At 40.8% G+C, this 23,026-nt stretch overlaps 1 protein-coding gene across 2 annotated transcripts in view; it reads right to left on the bottom strand.

Moving 5' to 3' along the window:
• The window catches only part of kcnd2 (potassium voltage-gated channel, Shal-related subfamily, member 2), a 489,839-nt gene that overhangs the window by 82,195 nt on the left and 384,618 nt on the right, over positions 1 to 23,026 (bottom strand). The gene's annotated exons all lie outside the window — the stretch shown is intronic.

The raw sequence follows: 23,026 nt of genomic DNA, 5'->3' as shown, positions 1-23,026 counted from the left end.
AATCAAGGCTGATTGCATCTCAAGCTGTCAAATGGTGGGGAGGCACCAGAATATTAAGGTTTAGTCAAGTGTCTTGCTCACTTGTTTAAAAGGTGACTCGGCTCCCAGAATACTCTTCAGATGAAGACACTGCCATGTGTTCTTTCAATCAGGCAGTTTAGAGGGTAAAGGAGACCATCCTCAAAAAGCAATTCTCTAGAAGTGGAAGCCTAACTCAGCAAAAGCTGCCAGTCAATTGGAGGCTCTTAGCTTTCAAGCTTTACAGCTTAAATGGTTGTTAGTTGACAAGAACAGTGTGCATGGGCCTTCTTACACAGAACTTCATTTGGGCGAGGGGGCAAGGTTCTGGGATACCATCATTCAGCTCAATGAAGTTGTAGCCCCACCTACAGGTCCAGAGGATTCTATTCAGGATTTATATTCAAACCCCTTTTTTAGAAAAAAGTGCAGTACTTTGAATTCATATGAATCGCATGAAGAAGAAGCCATTTTGCTTGTCTACTTTCACAACAAGAAGCAATTTCACAATAGAATGCCACCAGAAAGCTATTAAGCCAGCTGCAAATCAGAAAAGAAGTCAAGATAATAAACTGTAATGTCTTGCAAGTGGAAGAAGAAATCACCCCAAGAGCCCTCATCACTTTGTGAGAATCCCCTGCTTTACAAGAACTGCAGTTCAGATAAAGCTTTTAATCTACAAAACTAAAGGATTGCCATACTGGGATAAACATGTCATGGCTGCATTGTGTTGCCATTATCTGTATCTCATCTTTTGTGTGTATCAGAGTGCACATGAGTGAGGGAGATGTCGCATTTTAAACATCTAGGATGTGAGTGTGATAATCACTTTAATTCTTATGGTTATTCTCTGAAATTGCCATCAGCTTTAACATTGCTCTGCTCTTTCCCCATGCTCGGTATATTTTTCTTTGTCAAATACTAATCAACATAATCAAAGCCTCTTGATACTATCACAGCTATTCTCATCTCTACTTCCTGAGTGGATTTATATTGATTTACATTAGCCTTTTTTTAGAATTCAATGCCTTTTATTTGTAAAGCCTTGGATCCCATGTGTATTTTTTCCTGTTGTCTGACTGCTTTTCAAGATTCATACCGAGATATTGCCTCTTTAGTTCAAATGAAAGATTTTATTACAGAAATTGAGATATGCTGGTATTCAGGTCTACTCCAATTTTTTTCCACCTACTAAAATATTTGGATAGCACAGTCTTCCAGATATTGTTCAGTCATCCAGTCTAAAGTTTTACTAGACCCATTCGTACATAATACTATTTGCTCTGCTCAGAATGGTCGTTGAGTGTGTTCTGTAGGAAACCCACCTTCTCTTGCAAGGAGAATGGAATAATACATTTAAGTTCAAGGTTTAGTAATTTACCTCACTTTGACTAAGAAACAGAGCTAAAAATTTAAAATGACTCATGAGCAAGTGTGGCAACCAGGATTTTGAATACCCTGCATTCAGTTGAGGTGCTTCTTGTGTTGCCTGTTCGTGACTCTGACTGACTGCACCCTCAGCAGGGAGCCTTAGAATGTATTTGGTTGTTACCCATAATTCTTAAAGATAGCCTCTGTCTCTTGTAAAAAAACCAAAAAACTGCAGATGCTGGAAATCTGAAGCAAACCCAGAAAGTGCTGGGGCAGCTCAGCATGTCTGGCAGCATCTGTGGACAGCAAAGAAGAGTTAATGTTTTGAATCTGACATGGCTCTTCTTTAGACCTGAAAGGTGTAGGAAAGTGTACTTTCAAAAGAGGTAGAGGAGGCTCAACTTTAATTTACACCCAGTTTACATCTCTATTTCTCTTTTACCAATTAGCAACCCTTTTAGAGATGGCACTGGACCTCCACAGCATTAGCACTTTTCACTCCTCCTCCATTTCTTTCAAACAGGAAGCCAGGACATAGTTGATGGACTGTTAATTCAGAGAGTTAGGTAATGTTTTGGGGAGCTGGGTTCGAATCCCATGATGGCAGCTGGTGGAATTTGAAATCAATAAAAATCTGAAATTAATAGTCTGATGATGACCATGAATCTATTGTCGATTATCAGATTCACTAATGATCTTTAGGGAAGGAAACTGACTTCCTTACCTGGTCTCACCTGTATGTGACTCCAGACTCATGGTAATGTGGTTGGCTCTTAGTTGTCCTCTGGGCATTTATGGATGGGCAGTAAATGCTGGCCTACTCAGTGACGTACTCATCCAGTGAACGAATTTAATAAAGTATAAAAACCACCATTGTCAACTCCTTTTAATTCTGAAGAAAAGTCATAATCACTTCACAAATGTTGCCAGACCTGCTGAGTTTCTCCAGCATATTTTTGTCTTTGCCTCTTAAAGGAAAGACTTCCTTGGGCTAAAGCAACTGGCAGAATTATTTGTAAAACATTTTTCCCAGGAGACTGGATTGTTAATGGGGCAGAAGACAAATGAGAGTGCGAACCTGTTCTCTGCTACAGAATTAGTTGGAGACATTAGTCTAGGACAGAGAAAGCTGTGGGGTCAAAAGCAAGGGATTGTGCTCCCTCCCTGCCCACTGTTCTAGTGCCATTCTGCTGCCTGTCACCTAGCTTAAACTGTTGTCACCAATGCTGATGAGGTAAAGTCAGAAAGTGCGTCCTCAAACCCAAGATATTGTTAAACAAAAGCAAAATGTCGTGGATGCTGGGATGTCAAATTAAAACAGGAAATGCTGGAGACATTCAGCAGATCAGGCAGCAAGCATAGAGAGAGAAAATGGTTAATGTTTCACTTCAGTAACTCTGCAGCAAAATTCATGAGAGGTATTTGACCCGAAATGTTAATTCTGCTTTTCTCTCTTCACAGATGCTACCTCAGTGCATAGTACTTCCTGTATTTTTTGTTTTCATTGTAAAGTTGCTCAAAGTCTTCCTGCAAATGTCGTGGATGTTGGGATGTCAAATTAAAACAGGAAATGCTGGAGACATTCAGCAGATCAGGCAGCAAGCGTAGAGAGAGAAAAATGGTTAATGTAACTCTGCAGCAAAATTCATAAGAAGTATTTGACCCGAAATGTTAATTCTGCTTTTCTCTCTTCACAGATGCTACCTCAGTGCATAGTACTTCCTGTATTTTTTGTTTTCATTGTAAAGTTGCTCAAAGTCTTCCTGCAAAGCCATCTGTCACCCCCTCTCTGAAACCAGCAGACTTTCACCATCTGCTGTAGCCAAGGGAATAGCACTGCATAGCACCTTTAGAACATCCACACTAAAAGGCACTCAAAGGTAGTCTGAGCATGAATGGTTCAGTAACGACATTGAATGTGCTGTTCTGAGATGGTTTTCTCTGGTGTCTTTTACTTCTGGTTTTTGGCCAAGAGGATGCTGTGATGATTCACAGCAGAGAGAGGGAAAGGTGGGGCATTGTGGAATAGGGAGATGACTCTGATTTGCTACTCATAGCATGGACAGACCATCTGTAGCAATGGGGTTCATGTAAGCCTGCTCCCCTTGCTCCCCTGAGGACTTTATCAGAGCCCTGGTTGCAATTGCAGAATCACCTTAGTAACCAAGAAAATGCAAATCACAAAAAAATGTGAAGACATGATACAGCAAGTATGAGAAGGCTGCACCCAACTACTTTCCACCCTCTTTCTCCAACCATCAGCGAATGTTCCCACTCTGACCTTATGCTGGAGGGAAGGTCATTGGTGAAGCAGCTGAAGATGGTTGGACCTAGGACACTACCCTGAGGAACTCCAGCAATGAAATTGATAGCTAAGTTCCATACCCATAGGGAGGGCCTCAACCAGGACCTTAGGTTCATGTCACACTACAGGTGACCACCATTGCACTATACACAAACACAGACACTCCTATGCACACACATACACACGGACACACATATACACAGACACACACAAACCCTTACAGACACACACAATCCCACACTCACACATGCCTCCTCTCAGAGACTTAGACCACTCTACACTCATGCACATATACACTCTCTCACAGACATTCACAATCCTCCACCCCAGACACACACACACAACTCCCACACTCACACATGCACCCCCTCACAGACTTAAGATACTCTACACTCACTACACACACAGTACACTCTCTCTCACACTCACAACCCCCCAACACAGACAGACAGGCACACACACACCATGACCTACATGCACACACATCCATATATTTTGTGGGGTGAATTTGTACTTGCAGAGTTACATTGTACTTTGCTCAAAAATTGTATGAATCCATGTAAAATGCAGTTATCTCACTTTTTAGATTAGACTCAATCTAAACATCATGGCATAGACAGAGAACACGGGGGCTAACACCTTCAACATATTGTCTAGCTAACACCAATTGTTACAGTTAACCTGAGAATGCAACTTTTAAAAAAAGGTTTTGTGATTTACACATGAAAGAAGTGAAACTATCATCGTATTCGAACAGATGAAAGACTCAACAGACAATCAAGGAATTTTTTTAATGTGTAATTTCAGTTATGTCACACTGTAAATTTTTGCTATAAATTCTGTGCCTTACAATTGTGTACTCCACAACCACCTGATGAAGGAGCGGCGCTCCGAAAGATAGTGTGCTTCCAATTAAATCCGTCGGACTATAACCTGGTGTTGTGTGATGTTTAACTTTGTACACCCCAGTCCAACACCGGCATCTCCAAATCAGTCCTGTGGCTGGGCTGAGTTATCTTTCTTTGAGGTAGGTATTACTTTAAACAGGGGAAAGTTTTCCCCGATTTCCACTAACTCTAGTTTTCCTTGGGCTTCTTGATGCCACACTTGGTCAAATGCTACCTTGGCATCAAGGGCAGTCATTGTCATCTTTCCTTGTGTTTTTAGCCCTTTTGTCCATATCTGGGCCAAGGCAGTCGTGTAGTTCAGGAGATGTATGGCCCTGGCAGAACCCGAATTGAGGGTCAGTGAGTAGGCTATTTCTGAGTACATGCTTTTTGATTTTAGTTAAAAATCACACACCACCAGGTTATAGTCCAAGAGGTTTAATTGGAAGCATTAGCTTTCGGAGCGCCGCTCCTTCATCAGGTGGTTGTGGAGTGCACAAATGTTAGACACAGAATTTATAGCAAAAGTTTACAGTGTGATGTAACTGAAATTATACATTGAAAAATACCTTGATTGTTTGTTGAGTCTCTCATCACACTGTAAACCTTGGCTATAAATTCTGTGTCTTACATTTGTGTCCTCCACAACCACCTGATGAAGTAGCAGCACTCCAAAAGCTAGTGCTTCCAATTAAACCTGTTGGACTATAACCTCGTGTTGTGTGATTTTTAACTTTGTACACCCCACTCCAACACCAGAATCTCCAAATCATGCTTTTTGATAGCATTGTTGATGTCACTTTCCAACATTTTGTTGATTAGTGAGAGTGAACTGAGTGGCAGTAAATGACTGGGTTAGATTTGTCCAGATTTTTATTACTGGATAAACCTGAGTAATTTTCCACACTGCCAGGTAAGGCTCTTGGATGCCAGTATATGATGGTGTTGTAACTGTGTCGCCATGGCTCATCTGTTAAAATGAAACTGTTGAAGAGATAGTATTAACAACACCTACTCTGAGATTATGTCCTGTGGTCCTGGATTCTCCCACAAGTGGAAATGATCTCTTAGCATGTGCCCTGTTAAGTCCCCTAATAGTCTTGTATGTTTCAATAAGGCCGATTCTCATTCTTCGATATTTCAATGTACAGCCTCACGCTACTCAAGCTCTTCTCGTATGACAATTCCTCCCTCACTTGTCTGGACAGTGCCAGCATATCTTTTGTTAGGTAAAGTGCCCAAAACAGTTCACAGTATTCCAGCTGTGGTCTGACAACTGCCTTGTTTGGTTTTAGCAAGACTTAACTACTTTTACACTCTATTCCTTATGAAATGAAGGCCAACATTATATTTGCTTTCCCTGCTACCTGCTGAAATTGGATGCAAGTTTTTTGTCATTTTTACACTGTTCTGTGGCTTTCTGCATTTTCTCTCATTTAAATAATGTTCAGCTCCTCTATTCTTCATGCCAAAAATAGATATCTCACATTTTCCCCCATGATATTTCCTCTGTGATGTTTTAGCCCACTGACTTAACATGTTTCTCTTTAGATCCCTCTTCAAATTATTTGTGTCACTCTCAATGCTCTCAACTTTTTTTTGTCATCTGCAAACTTGGCTATAATGCTTTTACTTTCCTCATCCAAGCATTAATATGTATTGTAAGCAACTGTAGCCCAAGCAGCGATTCCTGCAGCATCCCACTAGTGACAAGTTACCATCCAGAGAGGGCTGCCCTTTATCCCAACTCTCAGTCTCTATTTGTCAATCCTCTATCCATGCTGATACGTTAGCTTCAACACCATGGGTTCTTATAAGATGACAGTATCAGATTAACTGACATACTCATGCTCTAGTCAGATTCTAGTCTTTGAGCTGCAGGTTTAGGTTTGGGTGATCATTTTATTCCCTACCACCTTCTTCATTAGGTGAAAGTGAGGACTGCAGAGACTGGAGATCAGAATCAAGATTAAAGTGGTGCTAGAAAAGCACAGTGGGTCAGGCAGCATCCGAGGAGCAGGAAAATTGACATTTCAGGCAAAAGCCCTTCATCAGGAATGAGGCAGGGAGTCTCCGGGTTGGAAAGATAAATGGGAGGGGGGTGATACTGGGGAGAAGGTAGCTAAGAGGTGGGTGGAGGTGGGGATGAAGGTGATAGGTTGGAGAGGAGGGTGGAGCGAATAGGTAGGAAGGAAGATTGGCATGTATGAGAAAGTCGATAGCCTTAAAATGTCTTTAAACATCGAGACTAAAATGTAATGCTGAATTATAGAACACATTTACTGCACTAGAAAATAGCAAGTTAGGAAGACTCAGAAAAAGGGGGAACTTAAGGAATGCAAAAGACAGGGACAGGTGTGCTCACCATGTGATGATAAGATGCGGTAAGACAAGTAAGAACATTTACCATGTCATCGGTGAATCTGTGTGAACAGGACACCAAGTGATAACATTCACAGCCGTTCCCTTGTGAAATTAATGACAGTGTTTGACTCTGACTCTGAAACAAAACTCGGCACTATCAAAAACTTTGTAATTAACGGTTAGATGCTGCCAATTATAATGGATTCTTATTACCCCTTGCAAGCGGGGCTGTCACAGAGAGAAAAAAAAATCTTTGCTGTTCCAAAACCCTGACTTGGGAGTTCAAAAGGACACTAGAGTGAGACAGACCATTTTAATCCTGAGGCTGTTGAAGTCAGTAGAAAATTATCTCTTAGTTCTTATCTGCTATGGATTGAACTTAATTGCATTTTGGGACTTTATGATGATATTGAGTAGCCATTACTGGTTATGAAATGCAAACTCTGTAAAAGGAAATATTGATAAAGCTTTAACTTACTTGCTGTTTTTACAGACCTTACAGACTGCCCCACTGTAAATTTTAACTAATCAGATGTTATGTCTTATTTGAATTTGAATCACAGACTTGAAAAGAAGGCATGTTTAATTCGAGACTAATTAATCATTTTAAATACAATCTTGCAGTAACATTTCAGCCTCAGGTACAGAATGATTCTGTGCTTAAGAGAAAAAGCAGGAATCTGCTCCCAGCTTAAAATTATTCTAAACCTAACATTGAAGAGATTCTGACACAATCTGTCAGGAAGCCATTTTATGGTCAAAACTTTGCTCTCCTTGTAAAGAAGCCATTTTGTAAAACAATGATATCAGACATGCCAGCTGGAACTTATCTCACCAGCAGATTCCTAACTTGGGTGGATTTCTTTTTCCTACCTGATGGATAGCTCAAGGCCTGTAGGAGTGATCAGTCAAGTGCACACAGACCTGTCAATTAACTTTTCTTCCTTACGAATTATTGTCTTTCACTGTTATCTGTCGAATTAAGAACATGCAATGTTTTTGTAAACTTTCGTATAAAGTAAGCCACTTTGTATCAGTACATCGGAGTAGCCTGCTGGGGCAGTTGAAGACCTGGTACCTTACTCTCCTAGGTCATTAGACCCTACTTAGTTTAGCTTATAGGTATCAGTGTTATGTTGTAACAGTGATGCTATTAGTGAATAAAGGAGATGACTAAAATTAATCTGTCTGTAAGAGGTTTTTACTCAAGACTTACAAAGAGTACGATCTCCGGGACGAACCAAGAGAGATGCTTTAAAGGTCGGAGTGCACAACAGAATCGCTGGGCCATTTCAAATCTGTACCTTAACAGGTAGGACTAGTCATGAGGATGGTGCTGAGCTGGAAGGTTGGAACTGGGGTAAGGTGGGGGAAGGGGAAATGAGGAAACTTGTGAAGTCCACATTGATGCCCTGGGGTTGAAGTGTTCTGAGGGGGAAGATGAGGCGTTCTTCCTCCAGGTGTTGGGTGGTGAGGGAGTGGCGGTGGAGGAGGCCCAGGACCTGCACGTCCTCAGCAGAGTGGGAAGGGGAATTGAAATGTTCAGCCACAGGGCGGTGGGGTTGATTGGTGTGGGTGCCTCGGAGATGTTCCCTAAAGTGCTCTGCGAGAAGACGTCCAGTCTCCCCAATGTAAAGGAGACCGTATCGGGAGTAACGGATACAATAAATGTCATTATTGTTAGGGAACATCTCCAGGACACCTGCACCAATTAACCACACCACTCAGTGGCCGAACATTTCAACTCCCCCTCCCACTCTGCTGAGGACATGCAGGTCCTGGGCCTCTTCCACCACCACCCGACGCCTGGAGGAAGAACACCTCATTTTCTGCCGTGGAACACTTCAACCCCAGGGCATCTTATTTTCTGCCGTGGAACACTTCAACCCCAGGGCATCAATGTGGACTTCACCAGTCTCCTCATTTCCCTTCCCCCTACCTTACCTGCCAGCTCAGCACCATCCTCATGACCTGTCCTATCTGCCAATCTTCTTTCCTACCTATCCACTCCACCCTCCTCTCCGACCTATCAACTTCATCCTCCCTCCATCGACCTATTGTACTCTAAGCTACCTTGTCCCCAGCCTCACCCCCTCCCATTTATCTCTCCACCCCAGAGGCTCCCTGCCTCATTCCTGATGAAGGGTTTTCCCCGAAACGTCGATTTTCCTATTCCTTGGATGCTGCCTGACCCGCTGTGCTTTTCCAGTACTACTCTAATTTTGACTACCTTCTTCATTATTTTCAGTGCCAAAATTTTCTCAATTACTAAATGGCTGGTTTTGTTTCTGGGAGTAACTTGTGTTGCTTTTATGTCTGAAAACTGTTTCAAGTGGTTTCAAAATTGCCTCCAAACCTGCTGCTGCAGCAACTGTTTACACTGCTGTCAGAAATCCCAAATCATCCATTTTACTACTCAATGTTTCCTGCAACAGAATGCCACTTTGTTTACTAATGAGCGGGAGCATGCCATTGATAAGTGAGCTATCAAAATGTTGTGTTAGTGTAGTTTATACTGCTATTATCTTCAACAGCTGTGCAGGCAGATAGCCACACAACTGAAACATTAACCTTTCTTTCTCTTTCAGGCACAAGAAAGCCACAGTGCTGTCATTGTTGGATATGAGGTATGATGGAAAAGCAACAGTCTATCCTTGTGTACTCAAGAACACAAGTTAACAATAAAAGATAAAATTTATTGTAAAGTACTGCACGCAGGAAGAAACAATGGACAACACACAACCTCTAGTAAGGATAATGAAATGGTCGAGAATGGAATTGAAAAGCATCTGAGTCTTAATACACTCAGTTAAAAATCACACAATTCCAGGTTATAGTCCAACAGGTTTAATTGGAAGCACACTAGCTTTCGGAGCGACGCTCCTTCATCAGGTAATAATCATGATGTGGAGATGCCAATGTTGGACTGGGGTGGACAAAATGAAAAATCACACAACACCAGGCAATGGACCAATAGGTTTATTTGGAAGTACAAGCTTCCAAATATTGGTCAATCACCTGATGAAGGAGCGTCGCTCCGAAAGCTAGTGTGCTTCCAATTAAACCTGTTGGACTATAACCTGGTGTTGTGTGATTTTTAACTTTGTACACCCCAATCCAACACTGGCATCTCCAAATCATTAATACACTCAATCATCCCTGAGATATTTCGGAGCAGCAAGCAACAAAAAGTGCTACATTACAAAGGTAAAAGAGTAAAATGCAAGTCAGAGTACATCACAGTGAAACTACACATTTCTTTGGTCAAATCTTGAATGGAGTATTGGATAGAACAATCGAGGCAGAATGCAAACAAATCCTGTGATGAAGGACTAAGAAGGGCAGAATGTTCATGCTTGCTTATTGATGACGGAACAGTGCTCTGAAAGCTTGTACTTCCAAATAAACCAATTGGACCATTGCCTGGTGTTGTGTGATTTTTAATTTTGTCCACCCCAGTCCAACATTGGCATCTCCACATCATGATTATTATCTTGTCCGCTGCGAAATTTCAAATGGAAGGAATCAATGAAATCATTTGACCTTTTGATAATTGGAAATGGGAAAATTAAACTGGTTTTGCAAATAGCCTTAGGTTTACCTGATCCTAATGTGCTAGTTCCTAAACTTAACCGGCTCATGCTATTCTCGGCATTGCACATTGGCCATTTGTTACACACCTTATCTGATCTCCCATTCATTTACTTCAATAGATGAACAACTGTGAAGGAGTAAAGTGAATTCAAGGTTCATGTGCACAGATACAAGAAAATCTCGATGAATCAAACATGACCACTAGCGTTCATGTGAAAAGTGACAGCATGATTCAAGTGTTGTTTAGAGGTTCGGTTGGACTCCTTTTCAATAACTGTGTTCAGCATCTTTTGCCACTCCTGAGGAATGATACACACGACTCAGAGGGAAGAAGACAATTTACAAGAATGAGACTGGGCACTAAAAGGGTTAAATTATTAAGTCGGGTTCCATCAATTTGTTTTGTACTCCCTTGACTTTAAGAGGTTATGAAATAGTTTAATTGAGGTGTTTAACTATTGAGGAGTTTGATAGGTTCGACACAGTTCAGGGACAGCATGCAAAACAAAGGAGCATAATTTTAAAATGAGAATACAGCTGATTGGGAATGAAACACTTTTGAACATTTTTATCAAATGACATTAGAAATTGGGAACTCTGACCTCAAAATTAACATGGATTCTGGGCCCATTGAAATCTTTAAGACCGAAATCAGTCCAATTTTTGTTTGGTTAAGGCAGTCAAAGGTAACACAGCCAATGTTAGCAAACGGAGAGAATGAGCTATGGCTTAGTAGAAAGGCAGAACTGGTTCTCTGGACTGAGTTATTTACTCCTGTTTTTAAGTTACTCAAACATTTGTTCACTGCCCTTTATTTAACAGAGGCTATGTCTGGTCACATAGTTTGCCATACATATCTAATGAGAATTCTCCTTGTACACTCCCAGGTATGCATTGGGCAGCCACTCTAGATTCAAGGTTATTACTTCCATCTAGTCTTTCTCTCTGATCCTTCTGCTTCTGTGCAGTTCTCTTCCATCCCCCGTCTCTTCATTACTCAATTTTATTTTGCTGGGTAGTTTGTACTCCAGCCCTCAATTCCCCATCACTGCTCAAAAGGCCCTACTAATTTCCTGCCACTTTCATCTTTTATTGTGAGTTTGTACTGCGTAAAATGGTATTCATACATTTTGCCTTTAGCAATGTATAATAAAGTCAGTAAGAGAACTCAAAACCTGAGAAGATAAAACTGGTTTTGAAAGACTCATATTGGAGTGAAAATGTTAGTACTTCCCACAGATGCTGTCAAACCTGCTCAGTTTCTCAAACATTTTCTGCTTTTATTTCAGATCTCCAGCATCCATTGAATTTGCTTATGTTTTCCTGGTTAACAACTACTGCACTAGTTGCCATGACTTTGCATTAATCAAATTTTACTTCCATGCATTATTTTATTCTATGTTGCCTTTTTGAGGTCAGTTGGTACAGCGTGTACCTAACTCTTCAATCCCTATAATTATAATACACAATATCTTTCCAGACATAGGCAGTATGACAAGAATGACAGTAAATACCAACTTCAGTAGGACATAGTGAAGTCAACCTTCATTATTTTTGTTCCTAATAGTTATCTTTCAATAACTACCATAGACATTGATATGATGTCAGTTAACCGAAGTGATATTTCATTTCTTTGATCATATAAAATGTCTAATGAGTACAATTTACAGATGAGATGTACTTTTCATATTCAGATTTAATCAGTTCAGCTAATACTGACTGGCCTGAATCTGCAAGCTCATTATACAATGACATTTTTATCATTGGTTATCATATTACAGTGCCTTGTCAAATGCACCCAGTGCAAATAATGTTTCATATTCTCACTCTTCCAAATAGAGGTAAAGCAGAATTCTTACACCATACATTTAAAGGGAAATTGGAGGTCTCTTAAATAAGCCTTGAGTTTGAGATAATATTAACTCATGTGAAAATGGCATAGTTCCTATTCCTTTGATGTATTCTGGAAGCATTAGACTCAAGTCTAATTGGACATCCACAACATAAATCACATCCTTTAGCACAGAGATGTAAATTAACTAATTATAAAAAAAGAGAAAACATTACCCGTGATCATATCAGGAAGTAAAGAACTTCAGACAGACAGTGGGAACAAACAGTTTAGAATTAGAATTAAGTTTTATTGTCACCTGTAGTCAAGTACCAAAGTACAGGAGTACAGTGAGAAGTGTACAATGTTTCCACATATGGAGCCATCTTAGATACAAAGTACCTAGTTACAAATCTTAGCTATTGTAATAGCTATTGTAGATTGGGTACAAAAATAGAGAAATAAAGAAAAAACCCCAAAAGGTTCTACATTCCAGTTCTTCATAGTATAAATGAGGAAAATAAAGAAATTAAGTTAAAAGATAAAGTTTCCTCCCTCAGTTGGGAAAGCCATGTTTAAAACAAAACTTTTGGAGCTATTGGGAACATCAAATCCAGACTTGTCATTACTATATTTTAATGTTGGGAATGTGATATAAGGATTGTGATTTATCTATATGTTAATATATTTATCTTACAATTTGTATTTTAGCTAGCAGCATGTAGAATTTGGAGTGTGTATCCTAAGGGGTATAATGATTTAGTTGTATGTACAGTATTTGTGTTGCCATGCTTACTTTTGTTTAAAAACAGTATGAAACATGTTCTGTCATGTAATGATGTTTTGCTTTCATTGAGAAAGTTTATGAGCAAATAAACAGTGTTGTAGTAGTGATTGTAACAAAGTCAGCCAGGTGGATATCACTGAATATGTGTTCCCTGATTGGGGCTGTTAATCTGGTCCAATCAGGGAGCCCTGGCTGACAGTTAGAAGCAGGAGTGTCAGAGGTTCTGTTCACTCTGAGAGCTGGCTCTGACGGAGCTGGATCAGTGTCAAGGACTTTCCATGTGTAAAGGTTGAGCTAGTAACAGGATACCGGTCTCTGTGGAGTTATTTCAGTGGTGCATTAGGCTTTTTGCTTAGAAGGCTTGATTTAGGAAATTGATTAGGGGTAACACCCATAGCTTGAAACATCTTTTGGGTTTTGGTTTGTCAAAGTGCTGGCTGACAACAAATGTGTGAAACCACTACCCTGAAAAAAATGAGATAATTTAATAGTGTTCAGAAATAGGCTTCTTTAGTGTGAGGCGTTTAGTTCCACACCCAGAAATATAATTATATTATATTATATTATATTTATATTATATTATATATATATATTATATTTATATATTAGATTACAGTGTGGAATCAGGCCCTTCGGCCCAACACGTCCACACCGACCCGCCGAAGCGAAACCCACCCATACCCCTACATTTACCCCTTACCTAACACTACGGGCAATTTAGTATGGCCAATTCACCTAACCTGCACATCTTTGGACTGTGGGAGGAAACCGGAGCACCCGGAGGAAACCCACGCAGACACGGGGAGAACGTGCAAACTCCACACAGTCAGTCGCCTGAGTCGGGAATTGAACCCGGGTCTCTGGCGCTGTGAGGCAGCAGTGCTAACCACTGTGCCACCGTGCCGCCCACTCAAGTGTCTGGTTAAAATCCTGAAGGTGTTATTTGAACTTTCGAAAGTCTGCAAGAGAGGTACGGTTGTGTGAAGGCTCAAGGAACAGGCAAGACTGGAAGGTGAAGCATCTGCTAAGTCAAACCCTGAATGTGATAGAGAAGGGGATCTTTTTTTCCTCTGGTACTTGAGTACTATAACGGCACACAGCTGGATTAATGGGATTGCATTTCACTATGTGTTTCAAAATTTTTAAAACTGTGTTGGATGTCATGAACTAGAGTTATTCTATCATTTCTTTTGTATAATACATTTCTGTTTAATTGTTAAGACCAAATCTGCAACATTACATGAGAACGTTTCAATGAAAGACCACCTTGTTAAAACAAAAACGCGTGAACTACCAAGCCAGGTTTCAATTGTGAATCTGACTTCCCCAATAATGATATTAGCTGGAACCATAACAGGATAGACTCCTGTTGGTGGTTTTTATATTATTGCACCAGGTGATTTGGTGCAATAATATAAAAACATGCTGAAGATTTTGTAAATTTGTTAACATGTACTTGAGGTGTTCATTAAAATATAGTTTTTATAACAAATCATATGTACATGCATATTTTTCATACTTCATTCCAAGTCCACTATAGTTACTTTATATTTGCTTACCATTTAAATGGCATATATATTCTCCTGTGACAGAAGTCAGGTCATAGGTGTGATTCTCTGCTTCCAGAGAAGTTAAGAAGAATGGCAAATTGAGAGTCTCATTGGATGAGAGGCTACAGATCAGATTCACACTGTTGAGATAAACTTTAGCAATTAAGATATCACTCTTTGTAAGGCAAGTCAATCTTTTTGCCATCAAGTCATGAAAACCAGAACTGCATGCAACTACACCACATTAATTATACAACTCACAGGAATTAATTAAGCTTTCCTAATTAATTTGTGCCCAATTCAGATAATCAGCACTTCAGATACACGACTGCATGTAACAGGCTGCTTCCATTCTCCCAATACCCTCTGGGTGCAAAAGTTTTTCCTCAAATCCTGTCAAAACATCCTGCCCTTCACCTTAAAATTACACCCCTAGTTAGTGACCCTTCAACAAAAGGGAATAGCTGCATCCTATCCACCCTGTTCATGCCCCTTATATTCTTATACACCTCAATCAGGTCCCCCTCAAACCTTCTAAAGAAAACCTGAGTCCATCCAGCATCCCTTCACAACTAAAATGCTCCGTCCCAGGCAACATCCTAGTGAATTTCCTCTCCACTCCATCCTGTGGAATCATATCCTTCCTATAATGTGGTGACCAGAACAACACACAGTGCTCCAGCTGTGGCCTAACCATAGTTTTTTTACAGCTCCAACATGACCTCCCTGCTCTTATAATCTATGTCATGATTGATAAAGGTATGTGTGCCGTATCTCTTGTAATTTATTCTATTAACCTGTCTACTAACTTCAGGAAATTGTGGTCAAGTTCCCTGGTTGGGGGATTGGGCTATGGTCTGTCCTGGAAGTCCATCAACATCAAATGGGATTTGGTGGTGGATAAGTTGGGATTGTTTGCGCAAAGGTTTTCAGGTACTTGGGAAAGTATCATAGATAATCAAGGGTGGGGTGGGGAAGGGATTTGGGGGGGGGTGAAGGTTGTAGGGTCTGTCCATGGTGTTGTTGCGTTTGTGGCCTGCTCAAGTCCGATGACTGGTCTGCTTGTATTAGCTAGCTCAGAGAATGGCAGTAATAACAAGGGGCCATTGAATGTTACAGGGTAGGATCTACCAGGAGCACAACAGCCTCAAACCATGGGGGAGGGCAGTAAGTCAAGAAAACTTACGATGTCTCTGACCTAGATCTGGGGAGGGTACAGGGCCATCAAGAGCATCAAGACATCAATTGTGAGGAAAATTGTTAGTAAAATGGGGATATAGATAATAACATAAATTGACTCAATCAAAATAGGAGGATGGTGAAAGTCATTTGTAAAACAGGTAAGGGAGCTACAGAAAGGGAGAGGCAATGTGCAGGTCAGGTGAATTGGCCATGCTAAATTGCCCATAGTGTTAGGTGCATTAGTCAGAGCAAAATGCATCTAGGTGGGTTACTCTTTGGAGGGTCGGTGTGGACATGTTAGGCCGAAAGGCCTGTTTCCACACTGTAGGGGTATCTAATCCAAGCTAAAGGCAGGGAATCTGTGACCAACTCCCAGTAATCAGGAGTCCAGTGGTTGTTCAATGTTCAGCATCTATCTTAAATTTCCACTTAAGCAGCAGGTCCACCTAGCTCACACTGTCTATAAGATGGCCATAAAAACACCCCTGGCAGCAGGTGATTGTTCAGCCTGACTGCCTACTGCGCTTTCATGATTACATCCATGTCCGTCTATCCTTGGAGAGGGAGCCTACAAGTGTCCGCTGATTTGTTCAAAGCATTCTATGATCTGTGGGCCCTGAGAAATTCCAGTGCATCATCTCTATTTAAAACAACATTTTAATTTGAATTGTGTTAAGTTAAATTTGAACATATTAATTTTGTTGCAGTAACTAAGGGGCTGGTTTCATTTTGATTTAATTTAATTTAGTTTCATTTGATTAAATGATTTGAAGTTGCTTTAGAAGAGTCGTTCACACCATTCAATTAGAAGCTGATCTTATGAAGTACTAAATGAAAGTACGTTGCGGCCTGAATATCTCCTCGTCATTTTGTCAAATATGGTTCAGCTCCACAAGAATCAATGGAGTAAGGAACATTTATTGAAACCTCACGTTCTCCATCGGCCATCACAAACAGTCACAAGAACTGCAAGCTGTGGCATTCTTACAACAAGGCAATGGGTGGTTGGGAGATGAGATTGGTTCATGTTATTTTAGGGGCAACATCAATCAGGTCAAGATGAGTACTGAGCGTGGGATGGGAGGTAATCTAGCAGCAGTAGCTGCCTCCAAGCACCAGAATTGCTGGTAATAAAGCAGCTATTCTTTCCAGCCATACATAAATACAGATTTACATGGAGCACATGTTGGTTCAGGACTTGGACAGGATTAACCTCTATGAAGACATAACTGAGAGCTTCATTGGGAAAGTTGTTGGTGGTAAAGCACTCAATTAATAGGACTGTTTGCTTTTATTTACTGTTTTCAGATTTCCTGATAGTAAAAGGACCATAACACAGATCACAATGAAATTCCCTTTATGTTCCTGCAGCTACAGAGAAACCATCGTTGAAGATTCCTACAGTTGTGAAGTCCGCAGAGAACGAGCATCTTCCTTACATCTAGTCTATATCGCCCTATTAAGAATTTTATATGTTTCAATCAGATTCTCTCTCATTCTCTTCAAACCTAGTGAATTCAGGCCCAGTCTAACCAATGTCTTCTCATATGACAGTCCTGCCATCCCCAAGTGAACATTTGCTGCGCTCCATCTGTGGCAAGTGTATCGTCTCTCAGGTAGGGAGACACAAACTATACACAATGCTTAAGGTGCTGTCTTACTAATGCCATTTCTGATCTCTAATCGTCTTGCACTGAAGGCCAACATATCATTTGCCTTCTCAATGGTTGCTGCACCTGCTTAATTACTTACATTGATTAGTGCATAAGGACGTCCAGACCACTTTGAACCCCCACATTTTTCAATATATCACCACTCTGCCATTTTGATTTTCAATGAAGTGCTTAGCTTCACATTTATTCATGTTATACTGTATCTGCTATATGTTTGCCCACACACAACTTGTCTAGATCTCCCTGAAACTTCCTTGTATTCTTCTCACAACTCATAATCCCACATGATTTTATTCTTCCCTCATTCAAGTCTTTCATTTACACTGTGACTAGCTGGGACCAAGCACAGAATCCTACTATACAACACCTGGAAAAAATAGGCCTATTTATTCCTACTCTCTGTTTCTGGTCTGTCAGCCAATTCTCAACTCATGCCAGTATATCACCTTCAATCTCATGGGCTTTAAGTAGCCCACTGGCCTCTTAACCTTTTCAAAAGCCTTCTTGAAATCCAAATACATCCACTGGTCCTCTCTTACCTATTCTACTCATTATATCTTCAAAAAAACTCTGGTATATTAGTTGAGCATGATTTCCCTTTAATAAATGCATGCTGGCTTTCTCTTTCAGAAAGCTACTGGGACATATTTCAGAGGTGTCAACTCATATCCTCTTCGCAAGGGCCCACAAATTCATCTCTTTTCTACTTGGCACAGGGGAAGTCAGATTGCAAGGATATTGGGATTTGTTGCTATTGCTGGTTTTCCACAAGTTCAGGGCGCAATTGTTTGCAGCCACATAGCAATCAGAGTGCCCTAACATAAACCAGCAGTTTTCACCAATGAGGATTCCACTCCCTTCATTTATAGATCATTTGACCACAATAGCCAGATAATGCATATCTGCACTAAATATCCAGGTTGCTGTCACAACTCCTGGGATCACTCACAGGTGACAAACTCTTTCAAAGTTCCTGGCTGGGTCCCAAGCGATACCCCTTTGGAGGCTGGCTGATGAAACCTTTCAGAAATCCTCAGACTGAGCAGAGATACAATCCTGCACTTCCACAACGGCCACTGTGGAACAGACAATAGATGACCCGAAAATAAGGTTCTGAGCCCGGGACTGGACAGATGGTACAAAATGCAGATGCTGGAGATCAGAGTTGAAAGTGTGATGCTGGAAAAGCAGAGCAGGTCAGGCAGCATCCAAGGAGCAGGAGAATCGAAGTTTCGGGCATAAGCCCTTCATCAGATGGCACAATAAATCCCAGACAAAGTGTTTTGTAACATTGGGGTGTGCTGCACCCTGCACAATTTCAGTTGCCAAAAGGGAATTGTATTGGCAGAGGATGAGATGCAGGAGTGAGAAGAATCCTCAGAGGAGTAAAGGTGAGGATGCTGAGATGAGCCATGATAACCATCAAAGAGAAACAAGACATGGCAACTTGCTGTCGAACCAAAGAGGCCCGAAACAGGCTAGCAGTGACCTGCTTCCTGGATGATTACACTGTGCAGAAAAAGTTTTTGCGATCCTTATGCTTTCATTTATGGAATCAGCTGCCAAGTCTCTGATTGCTGTATTCAGTAGTGCTCATTATTTGACATGTATTTTATTGTTATCTGTTCAATAAAATGGTGACATTTTACTTTAACTCCAGTTTTGATCTCATTACTTCTGCAAATTCTGAAGTAAATCTGCAAACCTTGCCCTGGACAATCATCAGTGCTGCAGCCCAGTAACACACTGAGTACTTTTACAACCGTGCACTCCTGGGTGGTTATGTTAAAATGGTCCCTATGTCAAAGATGTATGAATCACATTAGAAAGTGTACTCCCTGGTGAATACAACTGGATTGTCCCAATCCTGAGACTGCCTCTTATGCTTTACTCCCTCAGACTCCTTGTAATGATGTGGAGGTGCTGGTATTGGACTGAGGTGGAGAAAGTCAAAAATCACACAACAACGGTTATAGTCCTGTTGGACTACAACCTGGTGTTGTGTAATTTTTGATTCCCTGTAATGTTTTCGAACACAGTACCTTTGCAAAACTTTAGTATTCTACAGACAAAGCTTGCAGTATCATGTGCAACAAAGCTTTGAATTGTTTCTTTTATTTGGCTCCATTAAGATGAGACTTTGACATGTGCTTCATCCATTGACTACCTGATTTTCTAGCCTGTCTTAATGAAGCCGAGTGATAGGTCAGATATTTCTTGGGTTATGGGAGTGGTTGCCATCACTCCCAAAAGGTGTGTGTATGTAGACAACCAAAAGGACAGAGCTCTGCATTTTCTCACCATTTGGATAATATGCTTCACCCTCATTTTTTTCTGCTAAAATGGCCAATTTAAAATTCTCTCAAGTTATAATCCATCTGCCAGATCTTTGCATACTAACTTAACTTTTCCATCTTCCCCTCATCCCGAGGTCATCTCCTCAAGAAAAGTCGAGTGGGCAAAAACCTTCTGTCCTTTCACTTATATAAACTGCAAACTGTTGAGGCCACAGCAATGATCCCTATGGCACATGACTTGTTATGCTTTGCCAACAAGAACTCATTTATGCCTAATCTGTTTCCTGTTCGTGAACCAATCTTTTATCCATGTGAGTATGTCACTTCCTACCCCATGAACTTTGACTTTGTGAAATAACATTTGATGCAGCATCTGACTTCTGGCAATCTAAGTACGGTACTTCCACCAGTTCCTCCTTACCAAAGCACATGTTACACTCTCAAAGAACACTAATAATTCAGTTAAATATGATGTCTCATTCACAAAATCAAGTTGACTGTGCTAGATTACTTTGAACATTTCTAAATGCCCTGTCTTAATATCTTTGGAAATAGCTTCTAACATCTCCCCTGTTACAGATGTTAAACTGACTGGTCTTTAGTTTCCTGCTTCTGTCTCCCTCTGTTTTTGAATAAAGGAGTTAAATTTGCTGATTTCCAATCTAATGGAACCTTGCCCAAACCAGGGAGAATCAAAATCAATATTCCAACTATCCTACTAGCCATTCTTTAATGACTGTAAGTTGAAATACATCAGGACACAGAGACATGTCCAGCTCCAACATTTCATTCAGTATCACTTCTCTGGTGATTGTAACTATCCTGTATTCCTCCCTCCTTTCCATCTTCTGATTTATAGCTATTTCTGCATCCTCTACAGTGAAAACCAAAGCAAAATATCTGCTCAATTCATTTATCTCTCAGTTTTAATTTTGCTGTGACTTTGCTGATAAGTCCCACGTTATGTCACCCTCTCCAGATGTGATCTGCTACTGTCTCTGTGCTGCTGCTTACTGCTCCCTGTTGGAACTGTTACCCCCTGCTGTGGTCTGCCATTGCAGGCTCTGGTAGACGGAAGGTGGAGGAACAGGGCAGCTCTGGTGTGTCCTGACATGAACCTCCAGGTGCCCAGCTGCTTCTCCTGGCCGGTATCTGTTGGCACCGCCTTCTTCACGAGAGAAAAGGGCACCTTGGATAAAGCTGATGTGTCTCGTCCCTCTCTTACCTTACCATTGATGCTAAGACCCCATGGTGAGAGGAATAGATTGCAGGGTTGTGTGTATGTTTGAGAGCATTCTGCTGCATCTGAGTCTTCAAGGTGGCTGCTAACCTTTCCATGGAAGCAGTCAAACACTCACATTCCACCACAGTAGACAGAGGATGGAGAGGCTCCTCTATCTTACACTCTAATCAAGCGAGGACTCCTGCAGACCTGTCTGATGTTCCTTAACCTGCAGCTCCAGGTTGACTGCGCACCTTATGGCCAAGTACAGTGGCATATCTTCTGTAAGAGATTGGTCCCTGGCATGATTAAGGGCAGGCTGGTGCTGAAATGAGATACAGGGAAAGAATTGCAATGAAAGCCATTAAATGAGTAGCAAGTGTAGTATACAAGAATGGTTCACATTTTCACAGCATGAGGCAGCTGTGGGCTCTTCAGTGTACATTATGCATTTAATGCAGATGCTTGCTATATAATCACCCTTCATGAAACACGTGTACAGTGGCAGAGTTGGACTGAGTATTACCCTGTGAATTGGAGCTAGCATACAGGGGATGGCACCGTTTACCTGGTGGAGCGCAGCAGATTGTTCATTTCTTTCTGCACTACACGCAGGCTCACGAGTGAGGTCCATTTTCACTAACTTGCATTATATATGGGAGCAAGCTGGAAAATTCTGGACGGGCCTCTGGTTGACATCCAGTAGAAAAAGCAGCTTCCTTTCTTTCTGGACAGCATCAATGGAACCTTGAACCGAACTTCAAGATGAGCTTCTACTTCTTTGGTGACATCTTCAAGAGGGTTGAGGTGACCAACACAGGCTGCTGTAAAGTTCTTAGCTCGCAACAAGTGAAGCAAATGTTCTGTCGATTAAATGGTATAACGCATTGCTCCCATCTATAATGCAGTGAAAGCATTCAGTCAAGAACCCCAGGCAAGAGCAGACACGACAAGATTTAACATACCATTCTTTAATTTCAGAGCAGAAAATCTTGTTCTACATTCTGCTTTTGACTTCCCATTAGAACAGCTTGAATCGCATCAATTAAAAAGAAACAGGAATGATATTTCTTGCTCCTATGTGAGAGGTCATTTGTGCTCTGAGAAAATTCCAAAAGAAAAATCACTGCAAAAAATGATAATGACTTCATCAATATTTAGTGTTCCATCAAATGAACAAGCAGTCTCAGTGCACTGACATACTAAAGTACAAGTTTATTGACAAAGGAAGCATCCAAGGGGTTAGATTAAATAAACTGCAGTCTTATTACTTTATAGGACAATCTGCATAGGTATAAATAGAATTTGATACAGGTGGATGATAGATAACTGATTCATTCCTTGTTGCTTTGTTCACATATCGCATTTGGTCCTTCATTATTCATCAAATAATTGGCCATAATGTTCAAAGTGTTTCTCTTCCTTCATATTATATTCCATTGCTCAGAAACATTTTTGGTCATTCACAAGTAGTATTCTAGAATCAAAAATTCAGCTTAGAACACCACTGACTTGTGCCAGTCTCAAAATTAAATTTTATATTTTACCCTTTCATTTCCTCCCTATGTGCGTTAAGTAATTCTTCGGTATTATTGCCAGGGTATTGGTAAACCTTCAGGACTTATACAGACATTTTTCATGTCAGAACCTGCATCAATTGATTGATAGTTCAATAAAGACATGAATTTGAAACTGAATTTGATCCTGCCTTCATCTCCCCAGCAATGTTCCTGTTGGGTTGGGCAGAAATTGGGAACATGCTGCATGGGGAATACAGAAACTCCACAAGCAGTGGTCCTTTTAAGCTGCTTGCATGCATATGATCGTACTGCCATCTTAAAGGGACTGAACAGTACACCAAATGGACAGTGCACAGGGAAAGGGGATTAGAGTGAATGTTGGCCCACAGATGAAACAAAGAAAAACATAATGAGGATCATGAACA

This window comes from Chiloscyllium plagiosum, chromosome 19 (genome assembly GCF_004010195.1).
Source record: "Chiloscyllium plagiosum isolate BGI_BamShark_2017 chromosome 19, ASM401019v2, whole genome shotgun sequence".
Taxonomy (NCBI): domain Eukaryota; kingdom Metazoa; phylum Chordata; class Chondrichthyes; order Orectolobiformes; family Hemiscylliidae; genus Chiloscyllium; species Chiloscyllium plagiosum.
Note: the sequence above shows the minus strand (reverse complement) of the source record. Positions and strands in the feature narration are given on the sequence as shown.